This window comes from Emydura macquarii, unplaced genomic scaffold (assembly GCF_026122565.2).
Source record: "Emydura macquarii macquarii isolate MOO-44397 ecotype Brisbane River unplaced genomic scaffold, CSIRO-AGI_Emac_v2 contig_1451, whole genome shotgun sequence".
NCBI lineage: Eukaryota > Metazoa > Chordata > Testudines > Chelidae > Emydura > Emydura macquarii.
Window position 1 is genome coordinate 13287614 of NW_027131588.1, and position 23033 is coordinate 13310646.

At 40.5% G+C, this 23033-nt stretch overlaps 1 long non-coding RNA gene across 1 annotated transcript in view; it reads left to right on the forward strand.

The window, feature by feature from the left end:
• LOC137156549 (uncharacterized) overlaps positions 1-23033 on the forward strand; it is a 71474-nt gene that overhangs the window by 20988 nt on the left and 27453 nt on the right. Inside the window, exon 2 of the long non-coding RNA XR_010920810.1 lies at positions 6758-6940. This is a non-coding gene — a long non-coding RNA (uncharacterized lncRNA). The remainder of the gene's footprint in view (positions 1-6757; positions 6941-23033) is intronic.

The following is a 23033-nucleotide window of genomic DNA, read 5'->3' on the forward strand; positions in this document are numbered from 1 at the left end:
CATTAGCAAGAATGGGAATTGTGTATGATCACTGAGGGGACATGATATTGCTTTATTTTCAGTGAGGTGCATAATCACTACTTTCTTTCTTCACATAGACCCCACTCCTGCAGACTGACTCATATGAATAGTCAGCAAGGGCAATTCCTAAGAGGCAAGCCTGTATTCTGCAAGCCATAATGGTCGGCACCATAAGTGCTGACTATTACTATTAGTTTTCAATTTTAATGGAATGCCATTCACACTCTGTCTACACATTTCCTGTCTTAGCACTATGGTCGGCCACTAGCCAGTAGCCATAACAGTGTTGACACACTATTTAGTTACTAACACTCTGCAATTCCAGAAGCATACTGAACTTTTAAATGCTTTAGAGATATTACCTAATTCATCCTCACAACATCCCCCATAGGGTAAGTATTATTAGCCTCATTATACAAGGCACAGAGTTTGACTTACCCAAGGTCATAGAGAAAGTATGTATCAGAGCCAAGATTAAAGTTTAGGACTATCTTTTACAGTGTAGATCTTTTGCTATCAGGATTTATCTAAATCATAACAGTTCACACACTTGCCCCATTTAAGTGGCTGAGTCATATTCATTCCCTAAAGCACAATGCCAGCGCAGCACTCCAGAAACCTATAGGATCTTTCCCAAACTAGTATTTTCTGTTTTCATGTTGAAAATAAATACCTGTTAGTATCCAGAACCCTGAGACAGGACAGTAGATTATTTTTATAGAACTCAGCATTTAATTGATTCCCCTGGTTCTATGTCTTCTGGGTCGAGGGTGCCTAGGACAAGATCACCATCTTACCAGTGATCACCAGTGTATCCGCATAGTGATCACCATAGTGTATCAGCTTACCAGTGATCACCACTGTAAATCAGCATGGTTCTATTGAAATCACCTTGGAAGCTCATTTACAGCTGTGTAACATGAGTAATACAGCTACCTTCTGATTGAGTAGCTCTTTGCAGTGGCTTTGTACATGTGCAAAGAACTTCACAGGATGTAAAGTAGTGGAGAATGATAACCTCATGCTCCCTATAACACTGGCAGCGAGAACACTGTGGGCCTTTTAGAATGATCTAAAAAGAGCAAGAGCCTGTACATTTGTTTCACAATTACATTCTAATTTTTCCATTTGTACAGAGCTTACCAGACTCCAGCCACTGTTGCATTAAAAATAAGTGTTTACCTTAAGGTGTGAAATGAAAGATCTCAGCTGCATTCTAGGGGCCTCAAGAAGGGAGTTTATTCTTTCCCTAGGATTAATTTACATAACAGTATCCTATGCAATAACCTTGGGTAATGATTGCCTCAATAAATAGCATTGTTCATTAATATTTAATAGGGAATCTGTCTTTGGAAAATAGATTGTATTCAAAAAGATTTTCAGTAAACCTCCAAGCCATTTTCCTTTCTGGAGATTGTTGACCTCAATGCTCTTCAGATACTCCCACCCCCTAAAGAACTGTACTGACACTAAGAAACAGCAATTCTAATGTACAAGTGTAATGTATACCATCACTCACTGCAGTAATTAACTAACACAGAGATTATGTTGCTTAGCATTTGAGTGTTGCTTAATAATTAAAGGTCTTTTGGGCCTAATGATTAAAATGAAGACATGTCTGCTGCTTATAAGTTGTGCACTTTTAAAATTTAATTCTCTCACGTTTCATTCCTCCCAATAGCCAATTCCTTTTCTTTTTTAATTCCAAGCTAAGATACAGTCACAATAAAGATAGTTGCATGAAATTTTGCTGAATGCACCAACGGAACAATAAGACATGCTTAGCCTTAAGGCTGGATATAAAATGTTATATAATGCTGTATTTGAGAGGAGGGTTTCTTGTCCTCTTGATGTTGTGCTTAATATAAATTGCTCAATCAGGGTTGCAAAAAATATCTGAACATTTTAAATAACTTGTTACTAAGGGATGGCTGAGGGAATTGACCACAGAAAAAAGCCTTTCACTTCTATCTTACCGTTGCAAATAAGGCTAAAACTGATCAAAAGTCACTGCTATTTGAACTCAACTATAGGACACAATAGCCATCCCTTTTCTTGCCAATGACCAACAAAAAGCAACTGCAATAGCAGACAAAAAGTGGAAAGCAGTAAAAAGCAAGGAATATAGTGTCAAAAGCAGTAGCAACATCTGAGAAAGAGCTTATTGAGAAATCCGTAGACAGCCAAATCTGCCAATATGTTGACTACGTTGCCAACCCACAAAATTCAAAAGTCAGGCCATTAAAAATCATGAGCTTTGCTTAAAAATCATGAGCTTTAATTTTTTTTAAATATATATAATAATAAATGTTGTGTTCTTGCTATTTGCGCTCTGGTTTCTAAGACTTTTGAGTGTACTTGCCTCACGTTTTTAAGCCTTTCTCCACAGCCACGATAGCTAGGAAACCGCTTTTATTTTATTATTAATTATTATTATTTTTTATGAAAGCAGAAATGTTCAGGCACTCTTCCAGCTGCCAGGGCTTTAAGAAAAAACACCAAATATCAAGAGATTTGCAATAAAAATCAAAGAGTTGGCAACACTGTTAATTGAAGACCATGTGACTCAAACGATAACTAAATTATGGAACAATGTTACAGCCTTGGGGGTCACCTTCTGCTTTCAGTGACCCCTCTGTGTAAATCCAGAGTAACTGTCTGTGTGCTAATTATCTATTGCTCTGCTGCGGCTGTAGTGGGTAAAAAAATGCTACCAAATCAGAATGGTTTGCAAAGATGTAAAGGACAATAAAAGTTGCAGAGAATCAGGTTCACTAACCTCCATGGACATTTGGTGTTTTTCACATAGACCAGCTGTGGAGTATCATGATTATGTGAGAGTATCAGCTTCCATGAAAACAACAAACTAAATTTTTAGTCCTCATGAGCAGGAAAAATCTGGAAAACATGAATTCTAAAGGCTAAAATTTCAGAAGGAAAATACAAAGAACCCAGCATTTATTTATTTTAAATTTGGTAATTTTAAACCTAATCTCATGGGATTTTGGGGCCTGCTTCATGACTTTTGGATGGTTGGGGTTGGCAGCATTGAGATATGTACATAGTCACAGAGGTTCCCAGTGTTGTATCTAATTTTAAATCTCTTTAACACAGCATTAGAACAGTGAGCTTCGCTATGGCAGTGACTTCAGATGAATTTAATTGTCTTTAGATCCTGTGGGGCATGTTTGTTAGTTATAAGCTAATTAGTGGATTGCTGCCTGTGTGATGCAGCAAGCTGCTATTATATTATTTCCTATATCTCTGCTATATGAGGAATGAGCTGTGACGTGTAATAAGGGGATGGATTTGAACAATTTTTTTCTGAAAAGAAGGTTTTCTGAATGAAAATTTAAGAAAGATCTCAGTATGCTCTGTACTGAGGAGTGTTTGCACCATTGAAAAGATTGATGTGTATGTTTTTCTACAAAAGACCTCTCCCATATTCACAGGGTTCCACTTTTGCAGAAGGATATTTCAAATTTAAATATATGGGATTAAATGTCTCAGAAAGCAAATAGAAAAAGAACCATTCATATAGGAGAGGCGGCTTAGCCATTTGCTTGGGAAAGCTTCTCCCCTAGTCAGACGTAGAAAGTGGCTCCCAATAGGAGTTTATCAAAATCAAGATATTATGCACCTGATCCTGCAAATTATTCAGTGCCCTCAGTAACCATAGAGTATTCAGATTCTATGGGGGGAGAGAGGGCACAAATGCTGGGTGACTGAACAAGTAAAATCTATCCATGTCCCTCAACCTGGGCCAGAGCCAGGGCCTGTGGCTGATGTGAAGCCAGAGTCATTCTGAGCTAGTTGCGTGGGTGGGGGGAGGGAGCTGATATAAATAAATGTAAATCTGAGGCCCCTCCCTAGGTCTGCCACCTAGCTACTTCTGGCTTGGTCTTCAAGCGGCCTTCTGCAACAGCCACACATAGCCCAAAGGAGATGTGCAAACATCTGTCTATGCGGCTGCTCAGCTAATTAACCCCCACGCTGTGAACATCTAGGGTTTAAATGGTGTGGAGGCCTTTACCCTGGCCCTTTGGGTGAGTTTGACCCATTGATGATAATGTTCACCCTGGGATCTAGTGACACAGTTGACAGCTAGCAACTCAAGCAATTGGATTAATATTTGTACTAGTAGAAGAATTGCAATAAAAAAGATACTAAAACCGAAGTAATGAAATGCTACCTTATCTTGTATCTCCTGAGCTAGTGAGAGATTCAATAACATTACCATCATACCATAAAGTTTCTGGACCTGATCTGATCCCAGAGGAAGCATATAGTGAAAATATAGATTTATGGGGTCCAGCTTTAAACTTACTATGTAAACAGCTATCTGTGCTGACTTCTGGAAGGAAAAAGCAGTTATTTCTCTCTCTCTCTCTTTTAAAACAACAGAAGTATCATAGAAATAACCATTTACTCTGATCTGCATTTCTGCCTTGCATTGTGCTAAGCTCACCTTGCTTCATCAGACTACATCACCATCAGAGATTGCATCTCCCCACTATGAAGTCAGGTTTAGAGCAAATCATTCTGCAACAGATTACCATTTTGGTGTAGCACATTCAGTTGAAAAATATGCAGAGGGGAAGCAAAGATGTTATTTATTACCTTTATTGATCTGAGCTTTGCCTCTGACTATTATTCATTCTCTACTTGGAGTGAGAAATGAAGCTTGCTGGTCATCCAGATGGGTTATGCTTAGCACTTTTATTATATTATTAGGGGACACAGGGATACAGTTGGGGTCTAGAAGAAACAGGGTATCTGTTAGGTTTCTTTCTTTCTTTCTAATAATGACTGGCCTCAGGAAGAGGACTTTTGCTCCTAGAATTGGTGCACACAGACTACAATAATAATGGTATCAATGATTTAATTCCATTACATCTCTTTTGAAATAGGCCCAAACACAAATCCTGGATGCAACCACTCTCAAACTGAGCCCAAGCCTCAACATTCAGACCCAAATCTTTATGTGACTTTTCCTAAAGATTAAGGGTGTTTGGAGACAAGTCTAATTTTAACAAAACAAGTAAAATAATTTTCAAATTTATTATGAGCAGGTAAAACACACCAAAGAATTAAATGAATTGTGCCAGTAAAACAGGAAGCACACAAGATCTGAATCTAGAAAAATATAAGCATTTAATCTGCCTCTAGCCATGCTCAGGAAAGCCTGAAAGATTAAGTAGGATAAAATGTATAGTTTCTCTCCAGTTCCAGAACTCCGCTTATCACAGAAAAGAAGGTGTGGTAAGGGGGGGATAGGGAGGCATCGGGGAGCCACTTATGGCCCCTTGATTCTGAGGGCCAGCCCTGGCGTGAATTATAAGCTGCTGCCTACCAGCTCTAAATTATGCCACTGATCCAGCATCCTTAATGGCGGGGTGAGTGGAACTGCAGGGCTCAACTCTGGCACAAGATTACCAGAGAGATCCCCTCCAGGATTTCTCTGCTATGCATTTGCAGCTGGATTATGTTCCCTTTGTGTCACCTCGGGGTCACAAAGGAGCCATAATCTGGCTTGAGACCCACAATGTTTATCATCTTAACGTACTGAGTTCAATTAAAAGGATTAAGATGAGTGGGAAAATGAGGCACCTGGGCTTTATGTCCATGTTCACACAAAGGGAATTTGGACTTTAAAACACAACCCCAATGTGTTCCACGTTCTTACACAGTTTATAATAAACCCAGTAAACTAATTGTTTTCCGGTATAATCAGAAGAATTTGTTCACACTTTTTAGTTTGACCTTTTACACACCCAGTACTTTTTATTGGCATCAATGGCAGTTCTGAGTATGCAAGGAATGCAAAATTAGGGTGCTTTAGAAGATTTACATACAAATTTTAGCCGCATGAATTGAGTCTTAGAGGAACATGCTTTCCGCTTTTAAAACAATCCCTTGAGTTGTAGGTTTATTTTAATTCAGCAGCTTGCATAACACTCTCTACTATAGGAAGTTCCTCTGTGACATTTGTGCCTGACAGTGATGTCAGATACCCCCCACGTACCTCATAACTGTTGACACACTATGTATTAACAAAAACTACTTGACAGCATATCAGTCTTGGGGCGCTCTCACAACATCTGTAGGGGAATAAGAATAAATGCCTTTTTTTGTTTAAGAACTTCATGTTTTGTAAAGTTGTGCAAGTGTTTAGGCAAGTGTGCTGAACCTAAGCCACAGGGTGTTCCAGGAGCAAAGAGTACAGACAGAGTTTTGTTACTCTCTGAAAGCAAAAAAACCCTTTAATTAGTTTCAGCAGACATACTTATTGAACAATTCACAGGGACAGAAGCACCTATGGCTGAGGACTGTCATCACCATATGGGTGGCTGGCTGCACGGCAAACCAGCCTTTGACTCTACAGTTCACCAGCTTGCCAAACAGTAACATCCCATGTGGTCACTGCTACAGCACAGTGAAAGTCTCAGAGTGCAGCTTGGCATATTGCTGCTTCAAAGCACAGTGCACTAAGCCACGCTCCAGTTTTTCACTGTATCCACGTAGTGAGAGATTGTGCCACAAGCTGGTGCACTGTAGATTCACAGTCATGTAGACAAGCCCTTAGGGTCCTAGATCCCATTGATATTAACAGTTAGGTGCCTTAATACCTTTGAGGAGCTGGGCCCTAAGTGTATAGGTCACTTCTGAAACTGGAACTCTGGCTTCTAAATCACTTAGGCACTTCTAAAAATGTTACCCTTTATCTTTCTACTAGGACAACCCAAAGTCCCTGATTGCAGAAAACTCAACCCCTGGATCTAGATCCAGATCGGAATTTATCAGCTTGAGCCAGGTGTCTAGAAAATTGGTTCTTAACCCTAAGGAATCCTAAAAGGTGCAGAAGTTTTGACAAATCTCACATTTTTCCTAATCATCTCTGTCACAGATATGTGAAAAGGTAAGAGTTAATATTTTCCTTGAAACTGAAGGACATACTGAATTATCTATTCATTCTTTTCAACCCAGATATGATTACTGTATTTATTAATTTAGTTTGAATTTTAAATAGTGCAGTGCAAGAGTATATTAATTTAGTTTAATTAAAAAAAAATCTTATCTGCTGTAATAGTTCACCCCCACCCCTTCTTTTTACGGGCTTACTGAAAAACCTCTATGGGGAGATAATGGTACTTTAGACCACATCGGGCCAAATTCTGCTTTCATTTACACCCGCTCACCCCATTGATGTAAATGAGAAAGGCAGGCACGTTTCTGAGAGCAGAATACGATCCATCATATATATATACATATTCATATTGGACATTACCATACAAATGTCAGTTTGCAATGACTTTTTGTGTCTTGCCAGAAGGTTAGGCAGATCTGCCCTCAATGTAGATGGGCCCCAAAGTTTGAGAAGGTCTGAGTTTAATTAAACCTAATTTTCCCATAGTCCGATTATGCTGCAAACTCTTAGGCAGCATACAGGGATCTGGGCTTCTCACATACATGTTTGTTTTTAACAAAAGTGAGGTAAGAGAGTATTGGAAAATATCATGTAACCTTTCCTCATGAACACAGGTTGAATTCAGAATGAACCAGCATGTAGGAGCCTGAGAAGGTTCTCAGATATCTAGACACAGCAGAAGTGTTAGCACTCAATTATGACTAAAGTAAAAAAGGAATAAACCACAATAGAAATTAGTTATATTCTACTGATGTAGGTCTTATATACATTCTGGACCACATTTTTTCCTTTTATGTTAGAACAATACTTTACTACACAAATAGTTCCATAATGATGTTAACGGAACTACTTTTGGATCAAGGTGCTACTCAGAATGAATAAAAGTGTCTGCAGTGATCACATTGCAGAGTGAAGTCGACTTACTTAAAGTTGACTTTCACCTGCCAATTTTTAGAAGTCACTGGAGCATGTACACACCACGCTTTTTGTGCTGGGCTCGTGTGTCCACACTCGCCACGCTTGTGTCAACATTCAAAGCAGTGCATTGTGGGTCTGCAATATGGCAGATTTCAATAAACACATCTCTACTCACTATTCAAATCTCACAGATATCTCATGTGCTCCTCTATTTCAGTCATCATGCATACATCAACCCTGTTGACACATAAATACTTTTTTGTTTAGTTTAGCTATTTTTTTAGTCAAATGACATGCAAACAAATAGGAACACTAGCTAAGTAGTATTATTATCATTGAATATTTCAGCTGCGTGAGTATGATAGATCCATTGCTCTCCCCCGCCCCCTGCAATGTATCTCTCCAACTCAATGACTGCCTTACATATTTTTGAAGGATGTCCAAGTGTGGTGGCTGCCATCAGCAGAAACTGGGGATCACTAAATCTGAAAGCATGAACTGCTATAGTTTGAGCTAAGGCTCCCTAGATGGAGTGGTAACAAACTCATATCCTCTGTGGACTGGGCAGAGTGGGAGACTTGCAACATATGCTCACTGGTGGGATGCACAAGAATCTGTCATTTCCTCTGGCACAAAGTCCTTCTTGGTCATCCCCTCCCAATGAGGCAATTCTCACCTCTGCTACCTCCTTCCTAATGACAAAAGAAATAATGCCTTTACTGCTGATGCTTAGACTACTGGGAGGAGGGACATCTCCTACAATGGTCTGCCTCATGCAACCACAATGGGTACAAATCCCAGTTTCCTAACCCATTCTGTAATATTTTTACATGCTGGTATTTCCTTTTGATACTCTAGATTGTGTATTTCCTTATCTCTGCCTTTTTTGTGATGAATTAACAGCACTGCACTCTGTGTTAAAGGCTGGACACCTTGTTTTGAGTCTAAGTGATGTGTTGCGAGTTTTTTAATTGTTATTTTATGACCCAGTTCATGAGTGCACTACAATTAAACATCAGTTTACTGGAGAGGGTAATACAGGGAGGAGTATGTACTTTGCAAGCTGCTCTTATGCTGAATGACCTTACACAAGCTAGACACAAGGAGGAATATTTCCAATGTGTTTGTTTTCTCTTTTCAAAACTGGGACGCCTAATCAAGGCCCAAAGTATATCTTTAAAATGATTAATGTCATCACAGGATACATTTGCCCTACTGGGATACAAAATCATGTAAGATCACAAAAGTGATCATGCTCATAAATCACTCTAGCTTCAACTAAACTCCTTCCACCCACTTAGTCCCCAGACTCTGTTCCCCCCCAGCATTCACTACCTTCACTCTTTGTGCATCGTAAAGTGCCTTTACAGAAACTCCTGAAACTATGCCAATAGTCTCTATTTTCAGTTTATTTCCCCTTCTCTCAACTTCCTTTTCCTACTGTGCTCAAAGTGATCAATGTTTTAGAGTTGCAGGTGCTAAATATTGCAAGCAATGCCTTTAACTAAAGCCAGTTACTGTGGCTGTGTGAAACTCCACATTTTCTGTTCATTGAATTCAACCTTTTTATGTTTTGATTCATGTCAGCTCACATACCCCCGAGATTCCCATTGAGTTTTGGGTTTGAACAAATCCAGAATCTCATGGAAAACATTGGTTGAAACTGCTATTTTTTTCCTGGTTTTGAGTAGATTCAAACAAATGGGTTTTGTGCAACTCCCAAGAGAAATGCCAATGAACACCAATCCCCCTGGCCAATTCTGCCCAAATCAAGGAAGGATGGATTTATGGGGAAAGCTCTGGCCTGGGATTCAATTTAAATTCACTGTTTTGCTATAGATTTCCTGAGTGCCTCAGTTCCTTATATGTAAAATGGAGTTAATACTTCCTTGTCGGTCATGCCTCTTTAGCTTGTAAGATGAGTGGGAAGGGACTGCCTCTAATCACATGTACACACAATGGCTAGCAAAAAGGGGCCTTCATCTCAGTTAGGGCTTCCAGGTATTAAGTTGTGTTTTTGCCTCTCTTCCACTTCAGAAAGTTTAGTGGAGCTATTTTTCATCCATGAAAACTGGGAGAATTGTATCTTCAACTTTTAAACTAATGAACCAGCATCTGTTCTCCCACAATTTGAATGACAACCTCGTTTTCTGTGCATGCCTTGTCTAAGAATTAGATAAATAAATAAATCCTGCTGAGTGAAGGCATCTTTTCCATCAGGATCACAGACCAGCATTTAATCTTTAAAAGCAAATACAAAGGGAGAAAGAACCTAAATGTTAGTGCAAGTCTCTATCGTCTGCTGTGAAATATATCCTCAGGAATGCTTCAAAATGATACAAGTACTTTCCTTTCATTCCTCTTTACCAGAGGGCTTGAAAGGTAGTCTGGATCACCTGCTAAGTACTGGGTTAGAAATTCCACATCCATGATTGTGACTGGGCTGCTGTGAGAGGCATGTAATATTCACAGTGGATGACCGAGTCAAAACACTCCAGTTTTATCATCCCCTGGAATGAAAGATGGAGATTTGGACTAGGGGGAGTTTTGCCTTTCAAATAGAAGGACATGTGACCTTCCTCACAGATCATATGGAGACATCTGCTCTTACCTGAAATGCACTATGCTACTGTACCATCAGCCTTTGAGAGCAAATGTACAACAGCTAGAGAAAGGGATGAATTTAAATTGCAGTGATTTCAATAAGCAATTTTCAATTTTATTCTGATATTAATCTTTTTGAGAGTTCCCCTGATTGTAACCAAGCAGACATGCATCCAAATGCCTCTCAGATCAGTGCTTGAATCGCTAGTCTGTAACAGTGACCCTCGGGCAACAGATAATAAGTTGTTCTGTTGCTTTCATTTTGTATCACACCAAATCTTAAGCTTCAAAAGTCTCTCATTCAACATGGTGAACTTTTATTTCCTCCCAGAAATCTATTAGTGCAGGGAAATATTGAGGTGCTGACACCCCGCTATTAAAGAAACTAGAATGATGGTGTCAGGATGATTTAATTCTAATGGTTTTCTGACAGCTCTCTCTCTGTTAAGGCAGTACTCACACACGAGAGAACATGACAGTCATTTTGGCATCTCCCTTATAATGTGTGTTATTAATAGAGCTTCAGTTTATTGATTTCTCCAGCTAGATAATCATTCTTGAGCAGATGCATAATGCTGCTTGAGCGGAATAGTTGATGGCCCTGAGAATTACTGGGCAGGTTATGACAAGCCAGAGGATGTGGCAAAACAGGCCCTGCCTGATGAAATATAAATGTAGTCAGCAGAGGGCAAAGCTGTCAAACCAGGAATATCAGATGATTAATTACTCTATTACTGCTTGTAAGCACAAAGGAGAGAAAAAGAGAGAGAAAGTGAGAAAGAAAGGGTGGAATAAAGAAAGATAGAAGGAAATAGACAGCACAAAGTCATTTATGCATTATCTTCCACCCCTGTAGACATCGTATCTTAGACAAATCTGAAAGATGATTTCATTAAAGCTGGGTATTAAAGTATTATTTTAAAGTCTTCTATACTAGGCAAACTCCCTAGTTATAGAAGGTTGGTGCAGCCCCACTGATTTCATAGGAGATGTGCTGATTTACACCTGCTGCTGATCTGACCTACTGTTATTAAACTTTGTTCTTTTCCAAGAGGTTCTGTTACCATGGGTAGTGTCATTCCCAGAGTCAGCAAGTCCAGCAATGACACTTCAAGGAATAACACCAAATCTGAACAATAATGTCCTCTACAGAAGTGCACCGTCTTCTAGAGATCGAGTATCTAGGGAGACAATTGGTTATACTCCATTTGTTAGGCGACAGTGCAGGTAAGAATGGTACTGGGGGTGCTATTCATGTCACCAAAAGTAGAGACATCGGATTTTTATTGTTGACTGGTTTATATAGGGTTATATTCTGCCAACTTTACTCTGAGTAGTACATGACTCTTTGAGAAACCCCTTGATTTCAGTGGGACTAGTAGCAAAGTAAGTTATCAATCAGTGATAATAAGAATATCAGATCCTGGCCAACTGTATCCCTCGCAAGCGTTAAGACATTTTACAGCATTTCATCTTAGAGATCACCTCACATACTACTATAGCATAGCCACCTCTAATGTGCAGCATGGCAGTCATTTTGTGACACCAACACTACACAACAGTGGTGGCTTGACTGTGGTTTATACATAAATCTAGCAATCAAATTAATAGAAATTGGACAGCTGACTGTCCTATGGGCAAATCAAGTCTTCTCCACTGTTTTCTTCACTTGCCTCTAGTTTACGGTTAAATTTTTGGCTAAACTAAAGACTCTTACTAAATGGGAAAGATTCTCATTGACTTCAGGCCCTGGATCACCAGTTAGATCAATAACACAGTTAGCAGGTGCTGGAAGTAGGAATTGGCAGATGGATTCCTATTGACTCAATGCAGCTGGTGGGAGACATGAACTCCAGCCTGAATATGAAGGAAGCTTTCTGGGCAGATACAGCCTAGAATGAACAATCCTCAAGGAGGGACCCTGATAGCAGCCAAACCAGACAGAAAGTTTGGGGTGCCATTTCTGTCGTGTTGGTATAAGCTAGTTTGTAATTAAGGTCAAAACTCAGGCATGGGAAGAATTTTTATCCTACACAGCACGGACTGTGTTTTTGATCAGGATGAAAAAGCTAGGTGTTCCCAACAGGTTGGGCCTGGTATGAATCTTCTTAGAGAAGCCCCAGCTCTGGCTCTGTTTCTCAAACACAACTGCCCTTCTACCATATTCAGAAATGCCAATCAACACCAAACCCCATGGCCAGTTCTCCACAAAACAAGGCAACCAATCCAGCTGGCACTCCATCTTTCCCAAGCCCACTGCAGGGGTGGTGATCCTATTAAGTCACAGAGGACTTGTATTTGACAGTTACATAATTTTTATTAAAACAGCACGACACAGCAATAAGAGACCACCGTAAGCCTCTAACACAAAGTTTCCCAGCCTTTTATTCAGCGTGACCCCATTTAAACACTGAAAATTGTTGGCAGCCCCAGCAGACAAGTCAGGGCTTTGCAATGCTTATGGTATTTATATTTTTCATTTAAAACATTTAAAATCATGTTAACGTTTTTTAAATAAAAAATACACCATTGAATACAAAGCCTAAAATAGCTATTAAATCCATTTATCTGCTATTTATTATTTTTGCTTTAACTGTGGATTGTATTTACTGTGCGGTCACACTGTTAAACAACCCTAGATTTCATGGTTGCTAAATTAAGACTTAAAAGTGTGGGAAGGGGGCACACTGCAGAGATTCTGGGCACTACTGCTATGTATAGGTATCCAGAACAGACTGCTGTAATGTAGGCTGTTCCCTGGTGCTGTCTCAGTTTTGCCATGGGTGTCTCTGGCTCCCAGATCATCCCAGACACCAGAGGATACAAAATGACTTAAAGTCACGTTATTCCTTTTCCCTTGGGCTGCAAGTTTTGTTATGCTGCACCTCTTTAGTGCCTTGCAGTAATTGTCGTCATTCATCTCACTTAGGTCCCATCCACAATATTGTGATCACACCCAAGCTGGGTATGCAGGTATGCTGGGTATGCAGGGTATGCAGGTATGCTGGGTATGCAGGTGGTATGCAGGTGGGGAGGACACAAAGTTAAAGGGGAGGAGTGAGGCCGCTGGCCTGTGACTCGGCTGGGCCGGCGCTGCTGCTGCTCCGAAGGGGCCAGAGCCCTGCCCTGCACTGCCCAGTGCTCCTGGCTGGGAGCCGTCGAACGTCATTGTGACCTCATTTTCTATAGTTACAACCCCGAATGGGGTCGCGACCCCAAGATTGGGGGAACCGCTGCCCTAACAGCTACAATCTCTTTTGCCCACTGCAGTACAGAACCCTGTCTTCCAAAATGGAGGCTGACTTTTGGTCTGTGCTACTACATCCCAGTTCCACCTTACTTAACAATAGCAGCTACTCCACATTCCAAGAGTCCAGATCTTAAATACAAACTGCCGATCACAAGCATTTTAAAATTAAGAACAACATTACTGCAAACACAAGGAAGAGCTTATTGAGCAACCTGTGAGTGCAAATTAGCTAACAGCTCACCTCTTTTCATCTATAGTTGATCCAACAATAGAAAATCTTTCAAGATGGGTTCACACCCCCCTTTGCATTTGCTTAAGGATAGCTTATGTCGCTGGTCATTAGATTTTGGGGGAAAATTCATGCAAATCAAATTTTGTTCATATGCAAATATTCTTGAAGGTGAAGTTTTGGTATGCAACTGAAATCCCTATATTCATGAAATAAACAAAACAAGAAAACCTTTAGGCCCCTTATCCTGCTGCAATAGTTTGTGGACAATCCTCAAATAGCAAACAAGGCCAATTTGTCAAATAAAGTTTGTTGTGAATCATTTGCTGAGCTCCGTTCATAAATCATCATATTTTACATTGAAGTCATTAATATTAAAATACCTCTAGCCAAACAGCAGCTGGTTTCACCACATTGGAGAACTACTGCAACACAAGTCACGTTTTCCAACTGCTACCACTTGTGCTACCATCAAATCTGAAGCTTGTTGCGAATCTCACAATCACATGTAATGTGGCAAGGTATACCCTTTGAATATTCATATTCACTTGTCATGAGGAGGAAATTTTCAGTCCTCCAGAGTTTTGAATCCAGACTAGGTCAATAGTACTTAAAAAGTTGCTACCATTTGATGGTTATTTGGTGGCTTATGAGAAATGAATATTGCTTCCAGTCCAGTTCCTAGACAAATATCTATCTCGCACAAACACCTTCATTAGCACTTGTATTGTTGCCAATCTTCACAAATGGCCAGATTCTCACCTCCTGTAAATTGGTATAACTCTACTAAAGTCAGTAGAACTGCACCAGTGGTGGCTCTTGACTTTTTTGACAGGTGAGGCACAAATCACAAAAGAGTTATTTCCACCTTTGCCCAATGTATAATTGAATAGCTTCTAAAAGTTTATCATATTTATAGTGAAGCAGCAGCAGATGGACCCAGGAGCTGGGCCATCACCACCACTGCTACCCACATTGGCACAGGGGGCAAAGCACGAGGTGGGCTTGGCAGCTGTTTGCACATACGCATGGAGTCCATCCTCCATCGGAAGGGGGCCAAGGAGTCACAAGTCCCATTCGCACTGCCTGCAAATTCCCTGCAGCCCAGGCTTAACTGCTGCAGTCTTGTCATGCCTCACCAAGCAGTGGTTACCACAGCAACACCCTTATAAAATGACTCCTGGGCATGGCAAATTTGAGCCTCCCACAGCACCACATTCTTCTAACCTCCTAGCGTTGTGTTTCACTACTGGATAGTGTAAGTTCTGACATTTAAATCAAAGCAGAATATGCAAAATGTATTCTGTAGCTTTTGAGAATTCTTGGTTAGGCTGTGCCTCACTTGCCTAGGATGACGAGCCGCTCCTGAACTATACCAATTGACACTTCCTGAAGATCTCTCCCAAGCCATGTCTACATTACAAATTATGTCGTCCTAACATATGTCGGTATACAGCCACCACAGTTATTAAATCGCTTGTCTGTGTGCACAGTTGGCTCCGTATGTCAGGGGTGGGGCGGGGGGGGGGCTCGTCCAGGGCCCCCACATGGGGGGGAAGAAAGGGTACACTTTACCGGGACCCAGAGGTCCTGTGGGGGCCAGGCCCAGGCTGCAACCCCCATTACGGGAGGGGGCCTGTGTGAAAATTTTGTACTGGGCACAAAAAAATTATACTTGGGTCCTGTGCATGTCCTTACCAGGAGTGCTTCTATCGATTGCATTGTCAGTGTGGGGCTCCTGGAGGCCACTAAAATTCACCACAAGCAGTGCAGTACACTGACACCGCATTGGCCTAATTACATCGACACTGCACTGCTCAGGGAGGTTATGTTACTAAATCAGCGTAGAAAGACACTTACATTGGCAAGAGCCAAATTTAAGAGAAGACCCTTCCACGACTAGGTCAATGCAAGGCAGCTTACATTGGCCTAACTACGTAGTATAGACTAGGCCCCACAGAGTCCAAAGATGAATGGGAAATTAACTAATGTCTTACCCTTAGGATAGACCTTGCAGGGCAGGATAGAAGCAGCACAATGATGAGGAAATGTGTATTGCTGCTCATTGTGTACCTTGGTACTTTTCATGATGGCTGGGGTGAGAAAGAAAAAAAAGACAATAGTGAGCCAGAAACTCAGATGACCTACATCGACGTAACTGCATTTACTTCCATGGAGCTGGGTAGTTACCATAAATGGCAGAAAACCAATCAAAAGAAAATGTTGCTGTACCTGGTAGGAGTGCACTTGCTGGCTGCATAAACAATAAAAGTCTTAAGATATCTAGTGTATCTCAGTAAAGATGGAAAAAATAAGAGTTAAAAATAGTTTTGTTTTGTTTTTTTTCATATAATTCCCAGCAGTTCTAAGATTTTTAGTTTTCAGCGATGAAAACATTAGTGAGAATTCTCCCAGGGCTCTGTAAGTGCCAGCTCTATACCTGGGTCTCGCTACTGTGCCTGGGGACTATTCTGATGTGCGTGCACCCAACTTGTCATAAAATATGCAGTCTTATAGTCAAGAATCAAAGTCATCTGTTCATTCATTCCTGTTTTTCCCTTGTTGCCTTTGGGATGCAATTGTCCCATTGCACACTGAGTTTAAATGTTAAGGAGTACTGATTTCATGCAGTTTGCATATCCATGCATAAATGTCATGTAACCATTGTGGGAATAGAGATCTCAGATTAGAGATGACCTTAGGCTATAATACCTTTTCACAGTCATTTGAAGTCTTAAATTTAGCTCCAGAGTCTTTCTTCTAACTTTTTTTTTCTACCTCCACCATGTGTTGATATAGGCTTATGTTTTGAAGCCCCTCTCTCGAGCAGCTCCTTATTAATTTTAATTGATTTCTTTCAGATGGAAATAAGTCTCCCAAAAATCTGCCATTCCCCGAGATTTACTTCACTGCATAATGAGAAAGAATACAATAGAGGTGCAGTATGTTCTTTTATAAAAATTACTGAGAAATTATTCAGTAATTCTACAATTAAGTGACTAACAGTACTTGAGCCCAATCCTGCATTCTTTGCACAGCCAAAATATCAGCTGGTGGAAATCTGCAAAGTTCCAGTGAAGTCTATGGACCTAATCAGATTTATATCAGCTGAGAGTCTGTCCCAAATGTATATTTTGGATGGGCAATGGATGCATGAATAGGCCTTCATAAAATGTCCCATTCTGGACCAGGTAGTGGTGAGGGATCTCACAAACCAGAGCACTCCTGGGGAGCAGTTCAAGTCCACAATCTGGCTCTTCATAACAGTATTAAAATAAGGACACTAACCTTGCACACTTTATGGGCTTGATTCTCATTTACACATTTAAGGGTCCTTCACACTGCTGCAAATAAGAATCAGGTCCTAGGTTTTCACACCATAAGTTGCTGAAATCAGGATGTAAGAAAACAAACTGAAAACTGAAAAAACAAAAAAGCTGTTGTTTTTAAGCAGCTCTGCTTAGCTATCTTCCTAAACAGCTTACACAGATCTGTCAGCTAAGGGGGTGATGTGGTAGAGTGTTTATAAAAATGCAAGACTTAAAATAAAGTTATTACTTCTGCTGTTTGGAGACAGCAGCCCAGTATCAAACAAAATTGAAAAGCTTGCTATTTGTCATGTCATTAGTCCTTCTGCCCTTGCAGTTACTAATGTCAGGTATCTTTGCAGATTTCCCTTGTTCACCTCTGTTTAAGCATGAACTCCACTGGAGTGTAAAGATGAGTTGTGAGACTACCAAAGACCTGTCAGCAACTGGGAATAACTTCTTACTGGCACTTAACGTTCTACTGATTATTCATGACATTCCTGGAAATAGGCAATTTTGTCAATTTTAAAAGCATAGATTTTTTTCTACTGTTCCCCTGCTCCCCAGTCCCTACTCTCGTTTCCTGTCATTAGAAGTGTGCCAAGTAGTTCAAGATGCACAAAACACCCTTTAGTGGGACAAACTGCCAGACTCTTTGGCTCAATTTACATTTGAAAAGGGGTACTAAAAGATGGATCTGAAGGGAGTGAGACTTGTAAATACGGAGTTGCTAAAAGCCTCTTATCTCTTTTTATCCTTGGTTATAATATTGTTTGGATGATCTCGGTTTCAGATTTATGTAAAACTGAAAAAATGGCAGCCAGAGAATCTGTTTACAAAACAAAAGGGCATTCACTTTTCTTTGGCATAAATTTAAAACATTCGTGTCCCACTTTCACTGGGCTAGATTGTGCCTTCAAATAAATCCCTAATCAAAGGGTAGCTCACAAACTGCATCACCTCATGAATACACCAAGGAGGCATTGTAACTCAGTGACGAACTTAGGGGTCACAATTCCTCTGCTCCCTTCTTGCTCACAGTGGTTACAAGTAATTTAGTGCTGACCTATTCCAGAAGTGAAATACAGCACCCATCCCTAAGCTGTTTCAGGTGTCATGGCCAGCAAGCAAAGGGTGAAACGAAGGCTCAACCCATTCCCCACCCATATACTCCAGGGAGTAAGTTATCAGATTCATAGCCACACTTACTCCTGTGTCCAGTGACCCAAGATCCAGGTGGTTCACATGGGGGAATAAGTTGGTTTAAAATCTACCCACTGTGTACACATAATGTCCCCATCAAATAAAATACAAGGTGTGATAAAACCGCCTATCCTTCTAATTTTGTAGACAATTCATCTCTTTTCATCCTCTCTCTTGCTCTGCAATGAAAATAAATACATCCAATTGATGTGAAAGGGATACAGGTTAATTTAATATATGAAACACTGAAGTGAAATGATATTTAAAGGTGACCTGCTTAGGTTAATACACTCACACACACACAAAATTGGGATACTCTGGACTTGTGCTTCTGTGCTTCTGGTGCCCCCCACCTTCTTCTTCATCCATCATAAAGCAGACCTAAAAGATTACTTTATTTAAGAAAACTAAAAAAACCCACATTTTTTCCTATTTGTGTGTGTGTGTTTTTCAAAAGTGTCTTCACCCTGGTCTACACTACAGAGTTAAGTTGACACTAGTCAGCTTATGTCGACCTAGCTATGTAAGGGTCTACACTAAAATTCCCCAGAGGGGTAGCCGTGTTAGTCTGTATACAGCAAAAACAATGAGAGTCCTGTAGCATTTTAAAGACTAACAAATTTAATTTCGGCAGGCATAAGCTTTCGTGGGCTGCAACTCACTTCCTCAGATGCAACAAATAGAAATCAGATAGGGAGTATGTATATACATCCAAGGGTAAGGAACAACAATGGGGAGAGTAGGTGTTAGGAAAGTCCATTCAGTTAGAGTAGATGAGGCTTATTCACAACAATTGATTAAAAGGTGAGAATGTGTGAACAATGACAATTACTTCTTGTAATGAGATAACCATTCCAAGTCCTATTCAGACCCAGTTTAATTGTGTCAAGTTTGCATGTGAGTTCCAGCTTTGCAGTTTCTCGCTGAAGTCTTGTTTTGAAGTTTTTTTGTAGAAGTATGGCAACTTTCAAGTCAGCTACAGAGTGTCCTGGAAGACTGAAGTGCTCTCCGACTGGTTTATGGATGTTACCATTTTTTATTTTTCTCTAAAATACAACTGGATTTGCTCTGATCCCTCAGACAGAGACAAACACCTACAGGATCTCCATAAAACATTCTTAAAACTACAATACCCACCTGGAGAGGTGAAGAAACAAACTGACAGAGCCATATGGGTACCCAGAAGTCACCTACTACAGGACAGACCCAACAAAGAAAACAACAGAACACCTCTGGTCATCACCTACAGCCCCCAGCTAAAATCTCTCCAACACATCATTAAGGATCTACAACCTATCCTAGCAGATGATCCCTCACTCGCTCAAGTCATGAGAGACAGACCTATCCTTGCTTACAGACAGCCCCCCAACCTGAAGCAAATACTCACCAGCAACTGTACACCATACAACAAGAACACTAACCCAGGAACCTATCCCTGCAACAAACCCCATTGCTAGTTCTGCCCGCACATTGACTCTAGTGACACCATCACAGGTCCTAACCACATCAGCCATACCATAAGGAGCTCATTCACCTGCACATCTACTAATGTAATACATGACATCATGTGCCAGCAATGACCCTCTGCCATGTACATTGGCTAAACTGGACTGTCACTACGCAAAAGAATAAAGGGACACAAATCAGACATAAAAAATGGTAACATCCACAAACCACTCAGAGAGCACTTCAATCTCCCAGGACACACTGTAGCTGACTTGAAAGTTGCCATAATTCTATAAAAAACTTCAAAACAAGACTTCAGCGAGAAACTGCAGAGCTGGATCTCGCATGCAAACTTAACACAATCAGACTGGGTCTGAATAGGACTTGGAATGGTTATCTCATTACAAGTAATTGTCACTGTTCACACATTCTCACCTTCTAATCAATGGTTATGAATAGGCCTCATCTACTCTAACTGAATGGACTTTCCTAACACCTACTCTCCCCATTGTTGTTCCTTACCCTTGGATGTATATACATACCCCCATCTGATTTCTATTTCTTGCATCTGACGAACTGGGTTGCAGCCCATGAAAGCTTATGCCTGCAGAAATTAAATTTGTTAGTCTTTAAAGTGCTACAGCACTCTCGTTGTTTTCTCTAAAATTTTGATTCTGCCAACATAACTAGCCGGTTACACTGACTTAATAATTCCACCTTCATGGGAGGCATAGGATCAATGTTGATGCAGTTAGCTCAGCGCAGTGTCACTATAGACACCGTTGCTACCTTTCAGAAGCTATCCCACAATGGCCCACATTGACTAATTGCTGCAAGTGGTCCTGGTGAGGATACACACTGCCAATATAAGGAGCAAAGCGTAGACATGCACAAGCCATTACTATGGTGACTGTACATTGATGTAAGTTAGGTCAACTTAAGTTTGTAGTGTAGAAATGCCCTTAGAAGCTTAGGAGCCTAAACCCTATGTACTTTCAATGGGATTTAGACTCCTAAGTCACTTGTGAAGATGGGACATAGGCCTGATTTTCAAAACATATTTAGATGCCTGAAGACACAGGCAATCACCTAATGAGATTTTTCAAAAGAACCTCAGTGGGAGAAATCCCATTAAATACTTATATTCATCTTAGGTACCTAATGCTTTTAAAAATCTGGCCCTAAATCAGATAGGGATGAAGGGTAACATTTTCAAAAGCACCTATCTTCTGCCACTGTGAAAAGAACGAAAATAAAAATGTCAAAAGAAGGAAAATCGCTGCGAGTTAAACTTGAAATTACATAAATTAAATGCCCTGGAGATTGTTAGTTTAATGTTGTTGTTATTTATTTGTATTACAGTAATGTCTTTAAGGCCCCAATCAGAACTAGAACCCAGTGTGCTAAGTGCTGTCCAAATACTCTGGAAGAGACTGCTCCATCCTAAAAATTTTATAATTTTAATAGACAAGATGGACAAAGAGTTGAAAAAAGGCAGGATTATTGTCCCCATTTTACAGATGGGGAAATTAGGCATGGAGAGACTAAAAACTTCTCCAAGGAGTCCATGGTAGACCTGGGGATGGAAGCCAGAACTCCTGACCAGTGCCTTAACCATAAGCCTAACCTCTCTCCCCTTATCCTAAATGGTGTATGGGGAAAGCATAACCATAGCCCAAAGCAGGTATGCCCCTATGCAGGGAGAATGCTAGTTCACCTAGCTCCTTTCATCCAGGGAGGCCAATGATGCTTTAAATAACACTGTGTAAATCTGGAGAGAATGAGAGAAGAATTTGGTCTAATGTGTGCAAGGCGTCAAAGGATTGCTGGCTTTGGAACACGTGCACTGGAGAAGGAAGAGGTTCCCTGAGTGCCCCGCCAGCTGACAAGCAGAATAACCATAATTTGTTCCTAAGTATAAAAAGAATGTAGAAGAATAGGAAAATAATGTTTTATAAGGAAAATATACGCAATTTATCTTTTTTCTCCTAAAAAAAATTGTTTCACGAATGTGATTCCCCCACCCCCTCCAAAGGATGGAAATTAAATCTTCAAATGATTTGTAAATCTCTAACTCCTTTTCATCTATGGGGACAATCATATTCCATTAATTCAGGCATTTTAAAAGATATTGACAAAATTATACAGCAGGTGTCTATTTCATTTCACTTTAATGGAAGTTGCAATGAAAATGTCGAGTTGAAAAAGAACAGAATCCATTTGCTGTGGGAGCATTTCAGATACCCTGAAACAATAGGTTGTTTGAAATCTGAAATAGTTTAGCTACTAAATACCCCCTACTTCAGAAGAAAAGTACATTGTTATTTCAGGATCACCATGTACTTCACACTCCTACTCTCCACATGCATAGATTATAGAGAGCTAAGGGCCCATCATTGGAGCATATGGGGAGAGTACAGGGTTAAAAGCCTATGTGTGCCCTGGAGTCGGTCAGATTACTTTTTCCCCTTCACACTTTAATAGGTTGGTACCTTCAAGGCCTTACTTCCTTTTCCTTCTTTATGAGTTCTTTGGGGAATGCATTAGTTTGGAGGTGGGACTTACCGTGTTGTATTCCAGAACCTACACCAGGTGTAGAGAAGTCTCTGCATCCCTCACTCTTATATTTATATCTGGGCTCTGTTAAACTTAAGGCTAGATCCTGGCCCTCGTTGGGCATGCTTTATACTGGACTGTGGCACTTTGCACGAGTTTTCACAGGGTGCAGTTTCATTTTTAGATAGACAATGTCGGAGTAATTGCATATGGAGGTCACAAATGCAGTTCTGCCTTTGGTAAGATGGGCTGATGTCTTCTGCCCAGCTGCAAATGGGAGGGGGCCATTTTTACAGTGTTGGCTATTTAGGCATTCAAACTCAGAGTAGCCCAATAGGGACTTCTTACTTGCTTGTTCTTCTCTTGTTCTGGGAAGGGAATAGGAAACTATACCCTGTCCAGATTCACCTTACTCCTCTTTGTATGCTTAGCCAGGTACTCTGGACAATGAGTTGGGGGAGAAAGGAAGAGAGGGTTGCTCACCTTGTGCAGTAACTTTGTCCCTGTGGGTGCTCCACTTTAGGTGTCGGTGTGTCCTTGCATCATCGATCGGAGATTTTTGCTAGTAGT